Source organism: Wyeomyia smithii, chromosome 3 (genome assembly GCF_029784165.1).
Source record: "Wyeomyia smithii strain HCP4-BCI-WySm-NY-G18 chromosome 3, ASM2978416v1, whole genome shotgun sequence".
Taxonomy (NCBI): Eukaryota; Metazoa; Arthropoda; class Insecta; order Diptera; family Culicidae; genus Wyeomyia; species Wyeomyia smithii.
The window spans coordinates 115,936,080-115,953,263 of NC_073696.1; the positions used below are offsets into that span (position 1 = coordinate 115,936,080).

The 17,184-nt window shown below is 37.1% G+C and overlaps 1 protein-coding gene across 1 annotated transcript in view; it reads left to right on the forward strand.

The window, feature by feature from the left end:
* LOC129726734 (follicle-stimulating hormone receptor) overlaps positions 1-17,184 on the forward strand; it is a 313,232-nt gene that overhangs the window by 251,584 nt on the left and 44,464 nt on the right. The window lies entirely within an intron of this gene.

The following is a 17,184-nucleotide window of genomic DNA, read 5'->3' on the forward strand; positions in this document are numbered from 1 at the left end:
GCTACGAAGTGCGAAGTGAGCTTCAGCACCAGTCGCCTTTACATACAGTGTTTTATTCAAGGCGCAAGGCAAGTGATTCTATTGAAAACATTAGTCATACTGATAAAAAACCACACGGTGCACATACAGACATCATAGACTGTAGCTTTGAATACGATAATGCTTTAGATTGTTGAAATTTTGATGGGAGATTTCAGCGCGTCGCCGCTGTATTGCAGATTCAGTGTAAGATATTTGATGGTCGTTCTGGTACAAAAATCAACAATGAATTTATTTGATTTCCTTTGAACACAAATCGAATTCCCTTAAAAGTACTTGAGAATCACAGTTGTCAACGATATATATATATATTCAAAATTTGGTATTATTAGCTATCTTCAACTGTAATGGTACATTCCCCACGCTTTCGACATGTATGACATGTATGTCCATATTCGCCAGGTACTTTTTCACCGTTTTACCGGTTGTAACGAACTCCCCCCAAGCGCACGCAGCGATGTAGCCACTTTTCCATCGGTCTCCCTTTTCAGCATTCTTTGAAGCCTTTTGTCGCACAGGGTCGTCGGCCGTCCAGAACCAGGCTTTCTTTCGATGCGTTGATTGATGCGTTCTCGTATATTTCTTGTTCGTAATTATAGTCAATAACTCGTTTATTACCTTCGAATATGACCTGGATGAACAAACCAAGTGTACTTTATCTATTCCAGTGGAGTAATGGAAAATAAATTTTGTAAAAAAGTAACCGTCATATATTGGAATTCCACAGACAATAGATATTCTCCGATTTTGTTTAAACTTTGTGGACTGGTTTCATTTCTGTAAAAAATTGAACACATACTTTTTTTGTTTTGCAGTACCTCTTACTAAATTAGAGTGGTTCCACAACCCGTCATTTTTCTTCACAGACGTAACTTTGAAAGTCAAAATTTCTGAACTGCTGAGCCAAAATTTGACCATGCTGAAAGAAAATGAATATTCGTTTTAGTAAACAGATCAAATAAGAATATACGAGCCAGACATGAATAAAACTGATATATCACATTTGAAACAAATCGGAATCTCTATTTCTAACAATAGCAAAAAAACAATGAAGAAACCTGAACCTCGAGATTTGCAGCCAAATCAACAAAAAATAGAAAACCTCGACCAATCGAGATAACGTGGAAAATATAATAAATATTATAAATAAACTTTTAGTCCGCGATTTTAATTCAAGCATATGCAAGCAGCGGCGAGAATTCGCACAAGCATGACAACTCGACACACCAAGTTTACGCAACATATGTAAACACTTATACGCATTGATTCTAGCGAAAAATCGAAATAAGTGTGAATAAATTTAAGACCAATTGTTTACTTTGACTGTTTTCTGGAAAAAAATAGCTGTTTTACGGAAATACTTTATTTGATACTGATCCTAGTAATTATCTTGTGAACAATACATCATAAGATTTCAATTAATGAATTTTAGTCAAACCTTTGAAACATAGGCCGCCCCTCTCACTGCACGGAACTGCAACGCATTGTTTTTATGGAAAACACGAGGCAGAAGTCAACAGGTGATTGCAGAACGGGAAAATCGAAAACATTCATTTTTATTTGCTTTTTAAGATCGAAATACGCAGGAACCGACTGGACGTCTCTGGGAAACGATAGGCAATGATGATGCTCAAATTAAACGTGTTTCTAACAAAGATTCGTTCAAACCTGCTAAGAAAATCAGAACCGGTCTGAACCTGTCTGTGAGTTCCCAAACATTCAGAGACGGCTTGTGGAGCCTAGATTCGGTTGTAAAAGCCCCAGGAAGGTTCCTATGCTCACACAAAACCATCCTCTAGCATGATTCAGTTCATACCATTACAATTGAACAGGGTCAGAAAACAGCATGAAATTGTAAAATAAGTTGTGCTCTGACGAAACGAAGGTAAACTTGATCGGTTCTGGTGGAAAAAAACTGGGTACGTCGCCCGATTGGCTGGATAGGAGGAGGTAATACCATGGTTTGGGAGTGCTTCTTCTTGCACAGAGTTGATTCCCTGTACTGGATTGACAAGATATTACCTTTACGCTCAGTTATTAGAAGATTTTTATAAAGCCTTGAAAAAGTATTGTATTTTCAGTCACTCGGTCTTTTGTGGAGACCAGTGATTGATGTCTAGAGCAAGGATGGTTAAAATCGTATCAGAGAATTATCATGAAAGAATCCCATTGGATTCTGATCACGCATAATACGCGATGTTTTGTATCGTTCTTGAGAAGAAAACCTAAATAAATTGCCGAAAGAATACTCCGTAAACTACATAGCCAGTGCACTGTATGCGAGATTATCGTCGCTCGTTATACGATGCTTCGATTGTCTCATTTGCTCCAATCGGTAATTCATTATCGTCTCTCAATCCGATCGAGCCGTGGAACTTCCAAATCTTTGGTTTAAATCATCTTGTGAGTGAGAGTGTCCCGATAACCGTAAAAATTGTATCGCAAACCAAAAACCCAGACAGGGAAGAAACTGCAAGCATCAGACAAACTAAATGGCAGCACAAACAGGGATACCAGATTTACAGAATTGTCTGTGAAATGCAGATTTTCAGAGTCCGTGGCCGATTTCGTGTTTTCAAATGACAATTATTTGTTGCAAATCTATTTATATTTGCGGATTTTTTTTCCAAAATGTGTGCAGGTTTTTGCTTGTTTAAAATGGTAGGAGGGTGGTATTCAAAACACGACCGCATGACGTTGACTACCGTATTATTATATTCCATGATTTTGAAACTATTTATAAAGATTTACTAAAAGAGATTAAACATAGATTTACTCTTCTGAGAAATCAAAATTTTGAGACTAAAGTTGAGAAATTGAAACCATATTCAAAACCCTTTTGGAAGCGGTCGAAGATTCTTAAGAAACCTTCAAAGCCTATTCCAGTTTTAAAAGATGGTGAACGTTTTCTTATATCCAATGAACAAAAGGCTCAAAGACTTGCTCAGCAGTTTGAGAGTGTTCATTACTCAAATTTGAATTTTGTGAGTCCAATTAAAAATGAAGTCACACGTCAATTTGATTTAATTTCTTCCAAGAATTTTTTACCTGCAGAAATAATTGAAACTAACTTGAATAAGATTGAATCAATTATAACAAATTTCAAAAATATGAAAGCAACTGGTGACGATGAAATCTTTAATATACTAATCAAACATTTCCCTGAGAGCACAATGGAATTTTTAGTGAAAATTTTCAATTGCTGCTTCAGAATTGCATATTTTCCCATATTATGGAAAAATGCAAAAATTACTCCAGTTTTAAAACCGGATAAGAATCCAGCTGAAGTTTCAAGTTATCGACCAATCAGTTTGCTTTCTTCAATAAGTAAACTGTTTGAGAGAATTATTCTTAACAGATTGATGTCACACATCAACGAAGATTCAATTTCTGCAAATGAACAGTTTGGATTTCGCCATGGGCATTCCACAACTTATCAATTGCTCAGAGTTACTAATATGATACGAGCTAACGAATCTGAAGGTTATTTCACTGGAGCTGCTCTTTTAGACATAGAAAAAGCATTCGACAGTGTATGGCATAAAGGTTTGATTGCGAAATTGCAAACTTTTAATTTTCCAATTTTCCTAACCAAAATTTAAAAAAATTATCTTACTGATCGAACTCTGCAGGTTGTTATCAGAATTCAAAATCTGATAGATTTACTGTCGGAGCAGGTGTGCCTCAAGGTTCAGTCTTGGGTCCAGTCCTGTACAACATATTCACTTCAGATCTTCCTGATTTGCCTCCATGATGCACAAAGTCATTGTTCTGCGATGACACAAGCATTTCCGTAAAAGGAAAAAGTTTTCGTGTCATATGCAGTAGATTGCAGAAAAGTTTAGATATTTTTTCTTCCTACTTGCAAAAGTGGAATATCTCTCCCAATGGTTCTTAAACTCAAATGATAATTTTTCCGCATAAGCCTAGGGCTTCTTTCCGCAAGCCAAACAATAATCACGTTGTCAAGATAAATGGGGTTATTTTAAGTTGATCTGACAAGGTTAAGTACTTGGGACTAATTCACGATACAAAACTCATTTTCAAAGAGCACATTGAGAGTATACAAGCCAAGTGCATCAAACATACGAGATGTTTATATCCTTTCATTCTAAACTTTGTTTAAAGAACAAACTTTTGATTTACAAACAAATTTTTAGACCAGCAATGCTTTATGCTGTACCGATCTGGTCAAGTTACTGTTCAACAAGGAAGAAAACGCTTCAAAGTATTCAGAACAAAATTCTGAAAATGATTTTGAAGCGTCCTTTGGTTTGGTACACTCGAATTACATAGACTTACTGGTGTTGAACCATTAGAAGCTATGTCAAATAAAATTATTAACAATTTTCGACAAAAATCGTTGCAATCCTCAATTGCTACGATAAGCTCTCTTTATAGCCAATAAGTTAGCAATTAAGTTAGTTATAAGTTTACTTCCCCCTTTCTGACAAGTAGGTTTAAATCCCTACGAACGATAAGTCCTAATTGCGAAAGCAAACAAATCCTAACAAATAAAATTACAAATTTTTAACAGTGTTGAGAAGTCACCATTTGTGTGTCCACATACTCATTACTTTCTTTATCATAAATACTTAAGCTACTAACAAATCCCCACCTTAAAAAAAATTAAAAAAAACATATTCCATTAAAACAAACAGTAGAGGGAATTGCAATGCTTCTTTTATAAAACTTCGAGGCATCAAAAGGTGCCAGTTGCCGATTATTATTGTTTACTGGTTAGTCCGTCCAGAATTCCAGCCATTTTAGTATTTTGCAGTAGCCACGTACTACTTACAGCCACCAGCATTACGGGTGAAACTGGCACGAGATGACCGGTACTATTTTGTCTTTCCTCCTTTTAGCTGCTAACACCTAGCGTCCGTATGTAACCGGTACGGTTTACTAATGAAACTGATGGGGTGAAATGTTCGAACGGTACCTTTTATACCAAGGCTTCGTCAGTTAGTTAGAAAGAAGAAGGGGCTAAGCAGAAAATGGAATGACAAGGAACGTAAATAAGCATGGGAAACAGAAAGTGACAAAAACAATAACAACAAAGTCAGATCGATTGTACCCGTTAGTGTCGACTGTGCTTGGGAAGAGAGGCTGCGCGGTATGATTCAGACAATCGATATTAATCACCAATTTTTCAATAGTGTATCTCAAACAATAGTTTGTTTTTGTTACATTAATTAAACCGTAAAAGAATTTCTGATCGATTGATGCCAAAACCTCGAAAACCTGATTATAAATGACTGAAAAATTAGCGCTCAAAACCTGACCACTTTTCCCTGCTTTTCCCTGGTTGAATTACTAGATTTTCAAATTCAGGCGCCTAACTTCGATATAGACGTTAGTCAACGTCGAAAAACTTCGATATCGGCCAACAAACATCAGTGAACAAACCTTCGATGCAAATAAAACCGACGAACAAAGAAACATTGAGTTGACATTGACAACAGCAAGCAACATTTTGTTAAACGACGAAAAACCTATTTTACTGTCAACACTTGCGACTCAGAAAGAGATAATTGTTTAAGCGATCGCAATCACTTCTCTTTTCCGATAATTATCGTCTCGCGATTCTTCTCTCTTGTGTTGACACTTAGATTCTATCAACCAAGAGTGAATCATCGGTTTGTTGAGCAATCGGAAATTCGATATCTGAGAGAGAATGAATTATCTCAGCAAATCTCCGAATTAGGGTTTGCAATATTCCCGGGAAACGGGAATGAAAACTCGAATTTCCCGGGAATTCCCGGGAACCGGGAACTAACAAATTCTTTAGCAGAATGACATTTTAAATGGAATTCATCAGTAAAAGGTAACAAAAAATTGTTTAAAATTTCATTCTCAATCCGCATGAAAAACAAAAAAAAAAAAACAAATGAAATACCAAACATTTTCAAGTTAACATAAAAAATTCGTGATCGATTTTTGTAGCATATATTTGCAGAAGAGGAGAATCAGGGTATTCATGTCGCCAAACAGGCGCTTCAGATCCGCTGACGATTTTCCGTTAAGCTCAAAAATTTTATTTCCTTCTGTAAAACTTTGCTCAAGTCTGCTGAATCACCGCTGATGTTTGAATGAATGGATACGTTGTGGCTGCGTTTGCGGCAATTTGACAGCTAGCCCATACATTTTCTGTCAAATTAACGTCAACGCAACGCAAACGTATCTATTGTGTTTGGGCTCTTAGGCAGGCATTGGACGCGAAAAATATTTGCTATATTCGGTACGGACTTTTTGGGCAAAATGTTTTTTATACTACAGTGAATATTTACTGTTTACTTGAGCGGTAGCAAACCTATTCGCTTTTTTTTTATTTAAATATATTTGCTATGCCATTGTGATTTATTTTGAATAAACTGCGTCTCAAATCTAGTTTTCATTGACAGAGCAACATTTCAAACCCTTTTGGAGTTTATATCATTATTGATTAGAACGTAAGATTCAAAGGAAGATTTTTGGTTAATTAACTACGTTATTTCGTTATTTCGCCGTTCGGTGGTTTTCTGTGACCGAGACAAACCGGAAGGATCGATTTGAAGGCTTACTAATTAACATGCAAAAATGATTTTCACGTTTAAATACTATACTTTAAGTTACTTTAAGTTTTATTAAATGATTTATTTGAGGTCGCAACAGTTTGACGTATTTAATTTAATCGCAATAATGCATAAAAACTATAGTGAATCATACTAAATTTTTCGCTGAACTCGGGAATCCCGGGATCCCGGGAATCAATATTTCTGTTCCCGGGATCCGGGAATCCCGAGAAAAGCTATTTCCCGGGAAATCGTTCCCGGGATTGCAAACCCTACTCCGAATTGGTTCACTCGGACTGGCATATCGTACAATAAATGTTAGAACCGACTGAGAGAAAAAGTTGACTCACACGCTGAAAAATATCGAATGTTTATCGCCGATTTTATCGCAGATCACCATCCTTGGTCTAGAGACCGTAACCTGATATTCGAAGCCATTTTCGAAAGCAAGATGCCGATTTTGTCAGTTTTTGTAAAGGCTCTTATTTTGAAATGCAACATGATGACTTCAGAGTTTTTAAAATCTGCGTAGACACCTCTCAGCTGGTGTCAAGGTACGATGGTCTAGTAAAATAGTCGTCGCACAGTGGGACCAAATCGAGAAACGGACGGCCAAACTATTTTTTCATGTCTTCTAGAAAGTAACTTCGTTTACTGCTGTCCTTCATACGCTTCAATGACATTCGTTACAACTTTCGCCGTACAGAGGGCGGCACATCTAACTTTTGAACGTGACTTGCTAGACAAATAGTTCCTTCTGCAAAGTTGTGTAGAATTTTATTACAAAACTTTTATAAACCTCAAACCTCTATGAATTAAGTTTTCAGAGCTACAAGACTTTTGTTTACAAGGTTTTATAAAAGCAGTTTTCATTCATATAATTAACTCAAATATTGGCTGTTTAAAATTAAAAAGAACGCGGAAAATGAAGATGAACAACTCTTACTGATATATTGGTTATTATATACGTTCTTTATAAAAAAAAATAAAAAAATGTTTTCAAATGCTTTTTATTGGAGGTGAAACTCGAAAAGGCGCAAAGGAATCCAAGCTTGCATGTAGCCAGCCGATAAAGTACCTTTCTGACTATTCCGACTTCCTAGAAGACATGAATAACATAGGACTTGAAAAAATACTTTTGCTGTCCGTTTCTCGATTTGGCCCCAATGTGCGTCGATGTCCGATCATGTTTCCGGGTTCCTGGACAAACTTATGCGATTAATCAGAGCAACGATGTGTATACAGTGTGGGTTTCAGGGACGCTCTCAATTTTTTTCGAAAGGCCTTTCATGTCTGCTGTTCAAAATTGCCATGGGAGGAGTTATTAGAAGAGCGTAAAAAGACATTAGTGTTACGATCTTCAGGAAGTCCGGCCAGTTACTTGGCTTCGCCGCCGGCATTGACATTTTGGCACGTAATTTCGATACGTTGACGGAAACGTACAGCGAACTTATGAATGAGAGGTAGAGAACCAGCGTGCTCTTGGGGTTTTCGAACGGGAGGTGCGTACGATCTATGGTGGGGTGCAGGTGGAAGATGGGCTGAGGACACGACAGATGGAAACAACGAATGAACCACGAATTGCATCAGTAGCCGAGGGACCCACTATAGTAGGAAGGCTGCGGTGAGCTGGACATGTCGTAAGGATTTCCGACGAATACCAATGGATCTGGATAACAACCCAACAGAAACGCAGCATCGTGACGCGCAACGTGCACGGTGGATTGACCAAGTTGAAGGAGATGTACAGAGACAGCGGCAACAAGCTGCCATGGATCGAGTACAATGGCGTCGACTCTTAGATACAGCAAAGGCCACATAGGCCTTCTTCTTATTAGTGAGGGTAGGCTCAGAACCATGAGAACACCTGACACTAAAAAAGTTTCTATGCTAAAGATTTATTATCGATTTTGTCGTAAGCAGAGAGACGCTTAGATCCTGGAACATCATGTATAGGTTGATAAGCATGGTGCAGGCAAACTTTACGCAACGTTCGCATGAAATACTTAAAAAACGATCCTTACTTCATGTAAATCGACTTTTGTAAAGATGATTAGACTTTCGAGTGGGGCCCAATCAAAGTTGCATATTCAATTTTAGGGTGCTTTTTCGCCGCGTGCCGATAGCTCGCTCCACAAGTACAATTTAGAGAAACGGTGTATGACAAACTTGTAGTCCCTAAGTAGTACTACAAGTTTGTTGTATGGTGCCATTCTAATTCTTATGACTAAATTTGAGGATCCATATTCAGTGCAATATTCAGTCAATTTTCGCAGTGAATATCATAATATTGGCAGACTGAATATAGCACTGAATATGGGCTCTAATACTTTAGGCGTAAGAGTTAGAGCATTACTTTTTTGGACAAAATTGTAGCATTACTTGAGCACTGCAAGTTTGTCGTACATCATGTTTCGATTTTTTTTTTTTGTGGAGCGAGCTTCCAGCACACGGCCAATTGAATTGAATTGACACCACATAATTAAACATGCACCTTTTTTGAATTCAGAGTAAGACACAAAAAATATAGAAATCAAAAACGACAACACTTGAATAATACATAAAAAATATGCCTTTTAAGATTTTTAACAAAACTCCGATCTGAAGACAACATTCTTCAGTTGAACGAAGTTTATAATCCTGTTCCGCTTACGCACTGGTCTCGAAAGAGATGATTCTAATAACCATCTTTTGCTGTTGAACAAACAAATCCAAAGCAATTGCTGTCCGTGACATGGCTAAGCGTGTAAACTATGTGGAAAAGACTGCATTTCCGTTTAGCAACCGAATTCAGTAGCCGACATGACTGCCGCCTGCCAAATAATAAATGAACGGAACAAGGATGTCATTTGCGATAAGGCTGAAAAACTGGAACAGGAAACAAACGGTCACTCTGTGAGCAGAAAGTGGAAGAAAAACAATCATTTATCACCGACACACCTCTCCAGCTGATGATGGCTGCCATAATGTCCGGCGCTTCGCAGTGGATACGACGTTTATCTGCATGCATGTATGTGTGTGAGGTTAGTGGTAAGTGGTGAGGGTGTGATACTTGGACTGCCCCAACTCCCATAAAACTTAGTATTTGGACCGCAAACTTGGTTAGCCAAACGATCATTGGCATTGTCACCAGCAAGCCAGTCAAAATGGTGTCATCCGAAGGAGGAAAAAATCCGGAAAAAACATACCATCCAGAAACGATTTGCATTGTTCTTTTCGAAAAGTTTTCCTCTAAATTTTATTTATGGCGCAAAACGTTAGATTGCTTTCGTTTATAGCAATAGAAAACGGATGGCAGAAGCTAATTTTTTACTATGTAATGTAGGATAAATCACATCGCAGTATATCCTGCAACTTCCCATTTGCACATTATTGAAAGAAGACTATTTTAAAGCGACAATAGTGCAATAAAAACATAAAGAAAGCACACGCATTTTTCTACTTTTAGAAAAACAAAGCAAAAAAACATTCTACCAGCGGAAAAAGATTTACCGGCTAAACTTTGCTAATAAAAATCGTATCGGAGAAGATCTAGTCTCTTGGATGCAGATTTTCTCTGCAAGCATGAACAGAAATAAACTTTTTCTCACCGCATTTTCGTTTTAGCCGGATTTTTTTTGCATTTCCGGGCGAAGCTCCTTTACGCTGAAAACCGACGACGAAGACGATGCCAGGGTTGGGACATTCTTTGTCTCAGACGGAATCTGTTTGTGATGCGAAGGCGAATAAATCTACGGGAGCTGATAGTGCTGTGTACTAGTATATATAGGGTATATCTTTGGCAAAATTTCGTTTGAAAGCCAACGGAAATTACATTTATCGGCAAATATAACTCCCATAAGTACTAAACAAAATTGAAGAAAATATCTTAATACCTTTCTGCCCATAATTCAGAAATTGGCTAATATGCCATAGGCATCAAATCGAGAAAAACGCATTTTAAAGTTTTTATGTCGGTAGAACATATTTTGACTATCCATGACAACTTTTTTATTGAGTATATCACCCTTCATATATGCTGGACCCTGCCGTTGAGTTGGAACAGAGAAGTCTGCAGGAAAATTCCATTCGCCACGTATTTTTAGCGCAGTAGCCGCTTTTTCAATTATAAACGAATGGTCAGTTGACAAACCGGTGTGCAATTTGGCTAATATCCATACGATGTGAATTATATCGTGCTCGTTTGTGACGAAAGTGGTTTTAAATTTAATGAAACAAAACGGAAGCGCAAGTGAGGATGAAAAAGACGACGAGACAATTGTTTCGTGCAACAATATAACAATATAACGAAAATATTATCATTCATAATAATCTCACAATCCACTTTCCTATTTTTCTCATCAAATCCAAAATAAAATCTGAATCTTTTCTTTAATATTACTTCAAATCGAATAGCTAAATAGCATTTTCAAGAATGTAAAGATTTATGACAGAAGGAAACAGTCACACGTTTTGATCATTGGGTTTCGCAGCACAACAAATAAATGCTTGTTGCATATTCTTCGTTCAAATATTCTTTGTTCGAATAGTTTTCGTAAAAACGGTTTTTAAAATTTGAGGTAAGGGCCTTACGATCGCTTACCTGTCGCCAGTAACCACCAGGCTATAACACACTTTCGAAAGTTAGACGAAACAAAGTACAGTAATAAAACACTGGGTCGTGAACATGACACAGGTAGAAACATATTGGATATTAGCCAACTTCTCAATTATTTTGGATATTAGCCAAAATTGTTTCACATTTGCTGCCTTCCCAAATGCATTTTTTGACAATCGGCTTCCGTAGGGACCTAGTTTAGGGTGTTTACCATCACGAGAAACTGTTTTCTCGTTTTTGGTAAAAATGGCATATTAGCCAATTTTTGAATTATGGGCAGCTTTGTATTTCGCACTTTTTGTAGATAATGTGATTGAAGAAATAGGGTTTTATTAAAAACAATTGAAAATGAACTTTCAATCGAATCTATGTCTATGGTTCATTTGTCTATCTCGCATTTTTACTTATATTTCATCATGAATCGCTTCGAAATTGCTCACACAAGTTGTTGCTCATAACCGCACTTATCTATAAAAAGTCGTGCCCTGCTTTATTTCCAAAAAGGCAATTTCAGCGTCAATATCATGCCCACATTGCGCCATGAACCCTAGTTTATGGCTTACGCAGCATAAATCCTTTCAAAAAACGAAACACACACTTGGCTCCACATTTGGCGCTCTGAAGACTTCACACGCTAGCCGGCAAATCTAAATTTAAATCGAAAACAGAACAAGTATAAATAAAGGATAATGGAATTAATCCCCCTAGTGTTCGGTGGAGACTTTTCGCAAACAAGTAATGAAAATACTATGGATGCGATGTTGTCTGATAAAACTTTGTCACTTTAAATGTTAAAATGGAGCGTAACCGTTATCAAACCTCATCCCGCGAACACACAAAAATCACATTTTCTTTGTTTACAAAAGCCACATGTGTATCTCTTACACACGATTTCTAACGATTAAAAACTTATTGATTACTTAGCTTTTTCTGTGTAAAAAACCAAAACTCGATTAGTCATAAAAAAAGATATCTGTTCGATGGCTTTGTTATGCGTAGCTTGCCCGATTGTGGCAGATCGGCGGCTGGCATACGAAGCTGGTGATTGCCGCTAGAGCAAATGGGTTATTGCGATCCAGTCGCTCCCAGAATATCAAAACGTACCCTTCTGCTATATTGTTTGTTTTTTTTTTTTGCCCGATGATTTACCGCACGGATCACGATTTGAGGCCAAGCGCGTTTACGAGGGAAACAACATCCTTGATACACCTCTTACCAGGCCACCCGGTTCGAAAGATCTTCCTGTTTAACTTTAGGCTCATTTTCTAGACTTTTAATCTATACGTTGTCACGTCCCAACGCAAGTCTAGTGTGGGGTGAGAAAAAAGCCTAACAATATCGGAAACGGAAAGTTAAAAGCGGCCGGCTCCGTTCTAAATCTATTTTGTGACACAACGGGTGTCACTCCGAAATATTCGTTTTAAGTGTTTTATTATAAGACGACTTGAAAGGGAATGATAAATTAGTTTTGAAGCTTGCGAAATTTTATTCGTTTTCTGAAGAGGGTTTAATTTGCTTGTATGTGAGCACATTGGAATTTGGAGTTTCATTCGTGTGTATTATAAATGTAGATGGAGTCTATAGTTATGATATAAACTTGTTTAATTGAATTTTTCGCAGCTTTTTGACAACAAATAATACTTTTGTCAATTTAAAAGTGAATTTTTCTGAATAGTTTACTCAAATTTTAATTCTCGTAAATGAAGCTTCGCTGTTGACTTATGATTTGCACCATAATTCTAACAATCTGTTGCAATTTTGTTTTATACCCCTGAACGAAATTTATAAACATTATTTGTTTATAATTGAAACTGATAAACTGTCGTTCTATTTAGACTTTTGTCACCCCATTCCCTTTTCCCCTTGTACTAATATAAATCGTAGTCCTACTGATAAACGTAGCAAAACTCAAGGTTTAAATAATAAATTTGATATGCATACTTCACAATTTTAGGTTCATTTTCTAGACTTTTAATCTATACTTTGTCACGTCGCATGTCTAACGTGGGATGAGAAAAAAGCCTAACAACATTGTAAAGTTGAAAGCGACCGGCTCAATTCTGAATCTGTTTTGTGATATAGCGGTGGCACTTCGAAATGTTCGTTTGGAGTGTTTTGTTATAGAGCGCTTGGAAAGGAATGATAAATTAGTTTCGAAGCTTACGAGATTTCATTCGTTTTCTGAAGAGGATCAAGTCTGCTTGTGTGTGAGCACATTATAGCATTGGAATCTAGAATCTCATCCATGCGTATTATAATTATAGGCATTCGCAGTTCTTTGACAACCATAATGATTTTTCCGGAAGTATATCACAACAATTTCTTTACTTACTAAACAACGATTCAAATTCAAAATAGTTGTACCTAACGTACCGCAAGTTTTTTTGCTAAGCATTTCGGAAATCAGTACCAACGTTGTTAGCTTACATACCATATCAGTTTCGTCTATACTATCTATAAATATACCGCAATTTTGGATCGTATGATTCCAGTTTCAGTTATCAGGGTCTCGCTGCATTGTTCACATTCCATGGAGAAAGGATACACGTTATCCAATAGAGACGTGCTGCGAAACCGCAAGTGGTCTCGTACCTACCGGTAAAATAATCAACAATTTCCTTCTATGTTAACACCAACTGAGCGTACGGCCAAAAAATGTTGACGTTGCGACATGTCTCTCCGCCTTGAGAGAAGAATGTGATTAGACTAGCGTTGGGATAGCAAATAGGAGCGTATAAGCTTATACCGATTTGGTTTGCCTGCTGTGATGTTGATTGTTGGTAGCCTCCCTATAGAGCGAACATAGAGATATGTATATTTCTGAAAGAAATAATCAATGTGTCTGTTTAAATTACCGTATCAAAAAGATGTTTTTTTATTCCGTTTTCGTTGAAAAAATGACTCAATTTCAACAAACCCAATAGACAAATAGTTTGCATTTGCTTCAATTTGATTATTATGTAACAATCGATTTCAATCGAGAAAATCATTTTTTTTATTTTAATAGAATGGCATTTGAAATTTCATTTCTAGTATCTGTATTGTATTAAAAACTATGTGTTAAATGATTTTGAATATTCAAAAACCAATCTACATTCTAACTATTTAGCTATTTTTACTTTTGATGATACAACCCATTGTCCTGCCTTGAACAATAATAGAGATGGGTTAAAAGTTAAGCTGTTCCGTGATAAAATACGTACACGCAAAATTTTCACTTGTTACTTCGATAGTAATGACTAAAAATTTTTCTTCTGGTAACAAAATTGTTACCAAAAAGCAATAACATACATCTCTCTACATATGTTTTGATAGTACAAAACTTGTGCCAATCTAGAAAACCTATATTCGCACCTGTGGCAACTCTGGTCACAAGATATTATATCTTTTTATTTCCAAATTTCCAATTAGACATTTGATACAAGAAAGTAACGGGAGAGATCCTGTGTATGTGTTAATAAGGGAGACAGAACATCGATACAAATGCAGCCGGTGAAGTCTCGCTAACACATGCATTGAGGTTCTTGGTTATATGTTCCCTTGCAGAAACGCCCACAAAACACAAAAAATAATAAAATGTTGCTCAAAAGTAACAAAATTTTTTCCGTTTTTGATGGGTGTGGCACCGACCCAATAACAATATGGTTATACAAAAATATATTTTAAATACGAGTCCGCTTTGACAAGCGGGTAGTCGTGAGTTCGAATCTTAGTAGAATCCACCCCATTCAATGTCAACGGACTTAAGCATGGGTTTATTATCAGGCTCTCCTCACTAACCGTTACTTCAAGCTGAATTCTCAAACCTTGACAAATAGCTCTTGATAAAAATAACTCTCTCTTATAACAAAACTGGTCCGAGGGGCGTTGAACTGAAACCTGTCCAGGGAATGGAAGTTGGCAATAGTATTGATCGGAGGCAGCGAGGCGAGTATATTCCTTAGACTGTAGACTGATGACTATTACTTCCACTCAGATTGCTTGTGGAACAATAGCCTGACAGTCATCATTGCTGGCCACGCTCATCTTTACCGTAGCTCGAAGATAGTAGAAAGGATTTTGATTATGCGGTTACTTATTTAGTAAGAGGCCACTGACTAGGCGACACTCTCGTACGTACTACGGGATTGTAGGAAATTGGGGGATAAGATAGGATTCGCATCGAGCAAACGATTGTTAAGTCCATTTAGCGATATCCAAGTTGCACCACGAGGAGACCTAATTCTAATTCGTGAAAAACGCTTAAATTCAAAACTCAAGAAAAAAAACAGAAAGTTCAATTATTTTAAACATTCTGTATTGTTGAAAAAATTCGAAAAAAAAAAACGGTTTCCGCGATGTAAATTTACTGGCCAAGTACACAGCGTCTCCATTGGTTTAGTTGAAAAGGGGACGCATAGAAATTTTCAATTGTGACAAAACACATTATTCACTTGTACTATATATCTGATTTTATATACTAAAACAAGTCTTGAGATAACTTTTTTTTTTTCAAATACATTTTGAATCGGAGAAATTTGTAATGAATACCTATCAGTGTTTATTTTTCGATCTGATGATAAAATACTAGGAACGATACATGCAGTGAAATGTAATAAAATATTGATACGATTCTCCTTGAAATTATATTAAAAAATTAACAGTGATCTATACAAAATAATTCTTTTTTGTTCGCTTTCGTTTCATTTTCAGTTAAATTTTGCTGGCGCTAAACAGGCCACAAAACACGTACTCACTTGACCACGAGCACCAGAACATTGCAGCTTCATTGCATGAAACAGAAAAGAAACCTAAAAATACAAAAGGAGACTCGAGGGTAGTGAGCGTAAAAAGGAAGGGCGAAATTCATACACCTTACACCAATTATAATAATCATTTACTTCCTTTCAATAGTAATATTGCTAATAATAGAAGTGCGAAATACAACTAACATCCTTGCGATATCACAAAAGATCAATGTTTCTGGTCGCAGTGATGAGTCCATACAGGAATATAAGGCTTATGTTTTTCCGCTTTCCAAACAAGTTTCAAAAGGCTCCACTAGTTGCAAAGATCCAAAATAGTACCTAGCTCCGTACTCCGGGCAATAGTAGCTAGCTCCGAAAGCCTTTATCTTCTCAACCTTAGTTACCCTCGATGTATCTAAACTCTAACTGTCGTCTGTGTCGAATCCAGAATACGCCTTAACGAAACTCCATATTGGGCTGCTCCTTTCTAGTCACGCATTGCACCCGCTACTACGTCTGCCTTGAAGTTGTCGGCTTCCATTCGGATTTCTGATGAATATTATCTTTGCTGGTTGCTCATTCACTCTACGTGCTCGTGTATTGTGTGGATCTTAAGACTGCAGAACCTAAGCTGTCTACGCGATCCGTGAGAAACCCTGTTTGCTGCCGCAATTTGTCTCTTGTTACAATTAAACTAAAGCAGGTATTAGACGAAGCAAATATTTGCTATTTTTCAATACAGATGTTATTTTGTGCAAATAAAAATAGTACCAAAAATAGCAAATATTTGCTTCGTCTAATACCTGCTTAAGACAGACAAGTTCATCAACCACTTCGAAAGTATCCCCATTCATCACCACAGCCCATAGACTACCACGCTCTCTGCCTGCTACCATTTAACTCGTTTTGGCAGTGTTCATGGTAAGTTCAACTCTCGCAACATCCCTTCTGAGAACCGTGAAGGCGTCCTCCACAACTCTACGATTAACACCAATGAAATCGATGTCGTCCGCAGAGCCTAGAAGCATGTGAGACTTCGTGATAATGGTGTCACTCCTCTGCATATCAGCCCTTCGTATACCACGTTCCAAGGCTATGTTGAATAGCAAGTTCGAGAGTCTGGTCTCTTGCTTTCTAGTATCCAACATCATAAACACGTCCGCTTTTCATCCACTGTCATGAGGCATGGTTTGAAATTGTCAAAAATCGCCCGTATCAGCTTAATCATTTTTGTTGGGAAACCATTTTCAAACATCATTTGCCACAG